The sequence below is a fragment of the Crinia signifera genome, chromosome 19 (genome assembly GCF_055691185.1).
Source record: "Crinia signifera chromosome 19, ASM5569118v1, whole genome shotgun sequence".
NCBI classification, from domain to species: domain Eukaryota; kingdom Metazoa; phylum Chordata; class Amphibia; order Anura; family Myobatrachidae; genus Crinia; species Crinia signifera.
Genome location: NC_139226.1, coordinates 122112438 through 122118437, shown reverse-complemented (window position 1 = coordinate 122118437; position 6000 = coordinate 122112438).

Genomic DNA, 6000 nt, shown 5'->3' with positions numbered 1-6000 from the left:
GCATGCACAAGGCATACGATGCGATGCGATGTGTGCTAGTTAAGCCCACAACGCACGCCGGGATCGATGCATCTGTGGGCACCTTAAGAATTCATTCTCTGCAGAAGAAAAACTTTTAACAAATCTATTTTCACAGCAACCATTTTTAACTATGTACACCTGAGTTGCGAATATAGATATAATTGACTTGATACAAGGTCAAGATTGAAAAATGTAGCATTTGCCAAAATTAGCTCCCTAAGGATCTTAAGGACTTGCCATACTGTAAGTTGGTTACTAACTAATGGATACTGGGAGAGAAACGGGTAAAAGAACAAAAACATTTTGAAAGAGGCACAAATGTAGAAAATTAAACCTTAGAGTGCTAGAGTACATGCTTTTATTCCATTAAGTTATCCAGATATCTTTCTGTCAATGTGCCTGGCAAAGAAATATTATAAAGGTAGAGCTTACATAACATTAATTGCACTATATCAATTAAATTGGTATTGAACATGTAAGATGTTCCATCTGTTCCATCAGTTGTAGTTTTAATAAATCAAGTACCAGTATAGCAGCTTGAAAAAAAATTATAGGAATAAAGTTGATGTGATTATATCATCCGGACACAAGGATTTCAAGTATGAGCACAATAAATTAGAAAAAAAATTACATGTTTTTGTGATTTTTTTTAACAAATACATTTTATTAGACTTACTTTGTTTACAGAGTTTAGCATTTTGATCTTATATTTGTTATTTTTATGTTATCTATGCAGTAGGAAGTGCAAAAATAGGTAATAAATGTATGGCCACAGTTTAAAGGCTCATATACACACTGGGGGATTTTAGAACTACAGTATTTCTAAGCGAGCTTAGACATCAAGCATTTGTCGCTCTGTGTGTATGGCTCAGAGTGATGGCTATGTGCGGTCCTGTACATCACCATCACCCGACTAGATCTTGACTACATGTAGTCAAGATCTGGTCAGATCACCAGTGTTCTAACTAGAGAGCACTGGTTAGAACATATCGCCCATACACATTTCGCTGTGTGTGTATGGGCGATCTAGCCATCGTGAAGCACAAAGGTGGTTTTCCTAGCCTGTAGGCTAGCAGAAATCATCCCATGTGTATGGGGCTTTACACATATGCAGATACTATTAAAATGGCCATAAACCTTAAGATTATTATGTGTCTAACCATGAAACTAGATGCTTAAACTAGGTGAAATAGAGAATTGCGATGGGATGTAATACAGTTTGAGTTCATCGGAGGGGCAGGATACCGGGCAAACTCAAACTTTTTTTTAAAGCTGCAGTTATATTGATAGGCCCTTGGATACTCTATGTAGGTCAAAAATTGGGGAGGGGGAATAGGGGGATTTTTGAGAGTGTTACCGCACTGATCAGTGGTAAATTACCACTTTTGTAATATGGTGTAGTAATGAATAAGTCTGTGATAACTGACCTGCACCTTAAGTTAAGGTATATGTGTCCTAGTGCACTTGTAAACTTGGTATGTCTTATCGTGCCTTTTAATTGGTCAGTGGTGCACCCCTGAGTTGAACAATAGTATTTATATTTCCAATGGAGAAGAAGAGGAAAAAGAAAACTCTTGGTGGGAGCACCCTTAAATTACTAAAAAAAAAAATATATATATATATATATATATATATATATATATATATATATATATATATATATTTGTATTAATACAGTTTTTAAAAATATTTTTTTAATGGATATACATTTAAATATTTTATGAAGAGTTCCTAGTCACAGCACACAGATGAATGCTGCAAAAATATTTGAAAATTAGTATAATAATTAGTATGTGAATTCATAGAATGTATGTGTGGGTATAGATACATACAGTATATAAACAGGTTACATACGGAGATTCAGTGGTGGGGCTGCCGGTGTTCTGAACCCTGATGCCAGCATCCTGAAGGAGGGAATCCCAACAGTGGTCAGGAAAGTATACCTACCTTTATACCTGCCCCCCTTAACCCTCCCTCCTCACAATCTAAGCCTAGCCAATCCACACCATAACCCTAACCCTGTATCCTGCTGCCTAAATCAAACCCCCCACCACAAAGCCTAACCTTAGCCTCTCCTCCCCACAGCTTAACTTAACCTTCCACTTCTGCAGCCTAGATCAAAGTCCCCCCTAGTGCTTAGTCCCCCTCCCAAGCACTCAGTGGCAGTACTCCCCCTCCACAATGGCAGTACTCCCCTCTCCCCAGCCCTCAGTGACAGCACCCCCTCCCCTACCCTCAGTGGCAGCACCCACACCCTCCCCAGCCTGAACCCCCTTCCAAGCCCTCAGTAGCAGTACCATCATCACACAGCCCTCAGTGACAGCATGCCCCCTCCCTGGCCCTCAGTGGCAGCACATACCCCCACCTCTCAGTAGCAGCACCCACCCCCAGCCCTCAGTAGCAGCACCCCATCCTCCAGCAGCAGCTAAGGAGGGGGACCTCCTTAGCTCTCAGGGGCAGCATCCCCTCTCCCCAGTTACAGCACCCCCCCTACCCAATACTCATTGGCAATCCCCCCCTTCCCAGCCCTAAGTGGCAGCACCCCCATCCTACTCCCCAGCACTCAGCTGCAGCCCTACCATTCCCCAGCTCGTAGTAGCAGCTCACCTTACCCCCTCCTCACAGGTCTGTCTGGGAGTTCCTGAAGTGGCCCCTTGTCCTTTAGCAGCACTTACTGTCTTCAGTGGCGCTGACTGTCCTCAGCGGCGGTGCTGACTGTCCTCATCAGCGGCGACAGTGTCTGTTCTCATCAGCAGCGGTGGTGTTTACTGTCCTTGGTGGCAGCGGTGGCATGGACTATTCTCAGCGGCAGTGCTGGCTGCCTTCCTTTGCCCACCTGTAAGCATTGCGCCGCAGCCATGCACTGTGCAGCCATTTTTTGGGGAGGGGAATCAGCTACTGTAGAGTGTAGAAAAACTATTTGGTCCATCGGGGGGGGGGTTTCTGGGTACTCAGAAACCCCCCTTTGTGCGCTACTGGGTTCATAACATCTATGTCAACATTCTGAATGTCAGCATTCAGACTATGTCAACATTGAGAATGTCAATATTTTGTACAACACACCTACATGGGGATATTTAACCAGCTCAATAATGTAGTCGTGAGACCTACAAATAGAGTTTATAAGGCAAAAGTGCTGCCTCTTGTGTTAAACTGAGGTTATACAGTACATCTGGGATTTTCCATCTACTGTACTGTGGCTGCTGGTAGTAGATTGAAAATGCTGGGTTAAAATCAATATATAATTCTACAATAGAGTAAAGTGGACAGAAGTCCCATATTGAAGATGGGTCGCTACCCTTCATTTGGCCTTCCCCAGTAAGTAAAGTTCTACTGGACTTAAAACAGACCCACTGCACTCAAAACATCTGAAATTTGGTTGCTCATTTTAATCCATGCTGTAGGAATTAAGCACTGTGCATTCCACTGTGGTATGCTGTCAAAGGTCAGACAGACTTCATTTTATATTGTATTCTCCTTTACAATAAGCAGAATGCCTGTAGAGACAAGTGTATGATAGAATTGTTGGTAGACAGTCATTTTTGCAGTTGCACTGTATGTGGTAATAGGTCTAATGAGTCTGAAGGTCTATTGAACCGAAGCGAAACAAAGAACATACATTTTTCAGATAATTATTTATAATTAGGAAAACACACATTTTAGAGATATTAGTTTAACTAATCTCATCATACTGTTTTGAAAGCATTCAGACACATTTACTCTAAGAATTATAAGAAATGAGTAGAATGTTGTAATGAGTTGTAATAAATGCATTAAGGAATTTTTATTGTGATTTTTTATGTTGGTTTAGTCTGCTGTTTACATTATAATTTCAGCTGTGGCGTGTACATCTGAATATAGTATACAATACTAAAATAGCACCCTTTTGTGACTGAAGGTGAAATACAATATTCATGCAGATGGTAGATGGATTTACATATTATTGTCCTTTTATATAGCTTATTCTAACAAGTGTGAACTGAGGAGAAAAACAATAACAGAAGTGTAGTACGTCTAGTCTTCTTAAGTTAACTTCACTCAGAATGTTTCCAGAATTCTGGAAAAAGTGTTAGGATACAAGATAGCCCTTCAACCCTTTTAGGTAGTTTGAGAGGCCCTAACCAATTTGATAACCTACAAAAGGCCAGATTTTAGCTGGTATCCTTTAGCTCTGGTGCTAGTTCTGCCTTTGACCCAGTCCCCTTCTCTCAACACAGCACGCATCACCCCTCACCCATAGCAATCCTCACTTTGCAATATTAATTTTGCAATCCATATATTAAGCATGTACAGTGTTCCACTGAAGGCATGCAGGCCAAATGGGTGTGTTTTAGCTGAGAAGGAACACGGTCACACAATAGTACCCCCAATTAAAATTATGCCACAAAGTAGTGTTACCTCATTCACATTACATCACACATTATTATCCCTTATTATATCACACAGTATTCACATTACACCAACCTGTAATGCCCCTTATTCGTATTACACCACACCGTGTTGCTCCTTATTCATATTACATCCCATTACATTGCTCCTGATTCACATCACACTACATCATACTGCTCCTTTTTCACTTTACACCACACCATATTACTCCTTTTTCACATTAAGGGAGGGTTAGCTAGAACCAGCCTGAAACAGGTTGGGACTATAAGGGTGCTTGAAATGAGTGGGTCTCCTAGCAGCTGCTAAAAAAAACAGTTTAGTTACTCCTGTAAGGTAAGTAAAAAAAAACAGATACCATATGGTTTCACTTCCACACTAGCAGCAGTTTAGAGGAGAGTCCATTCCTATTTTGCCCAACAGTACTAAATAATGTAGGATAATTACCACTCCTGATAGGTCAGTCCCATGGGTAGATGGTGCAGTCCATGTATCCAAGTGGTATCGCATCCGATGTGGGGGGATTCAGAGAACTGGGTGGGGGGATGTCGGGCAGGTGGACACAGAGAGCAAGGCAGGATGAGCTGGGCAGCAAGTGAATTAAAACAATAAAATAAAAACATATAAGTGATTATTCAGCAACTGACAGAGCTCTTTCAGCCAAACAGTGGCTGCCCATTTTTTTATTCTCCTGCAGCCCTGCTATTGGCTCCCTCGGTCCAGCTCCTGGCTCCCTTAGCCCACCACCCCACACCCCCAACCACACTGCTGTCTACCAGCGTCTGGCAAATAATCAATTTGCCATGCCCGCTCACATGCAGAGGCTGCACATGCACATCAATACCTATGTGCAGTCCATAAAAATTGCTCATTTGCGAATGCGCAGTGGAGCGATTAAACTTGATGTGATTGGATAGGAACGGTTTATGAAGGTTAAGTGGCTGGTTCTGGAATTTGATAAGCTTGCCTGAAAAGGTGAGTTTTCAGGGAACGCTTGTAGGTTTGAAGACAGGAGTAGTCTTATTGTGCATAGGAGAGCATACCACAGAGTGGGTGCAGCCCAAAGAAAGTCCTGTAATCGGTAATGGTAGTGAGTAATGAGTGTGGATGAGAGACATATTATAGTTTTTTAGATAATGGAGGAGATGTCAGTTGGTGTAGTTTAGTTTATGGTCTTGCGTGTAAGTAAAAGGTTTTTGTATTGAATACGGTAGAATACAGATAACCAAGGACTGATAGAGTAGCTTTGCAGTCAATGAGCCTCTGGCTAGGAAGATTAGCCTTACGGCTGCAATCATGATGGATTGTAGTGGTGAGAGTTTGTATTGGGGAAGGCCAATAATCAAAGCGTGAGATGATAAGGCAATAATCAATAATAATCAATGTGTGAGATGATGAAAGCATGGATTATAGTTTTAGCAGTGTCTTGTGTAAGGTAAGAGTGAATTTTAAATATGTTTTTTAGGTGCATGTGGCATGATTTAGAGACAGATAGAATGTGGGGAACAAAGGAAAGTTCAGAGTCAGGGATAACACCTAGGCAGGAAGCTTGAGTAGTAGGAGTGATTGTCATATTCTCAACAGCAATAGATA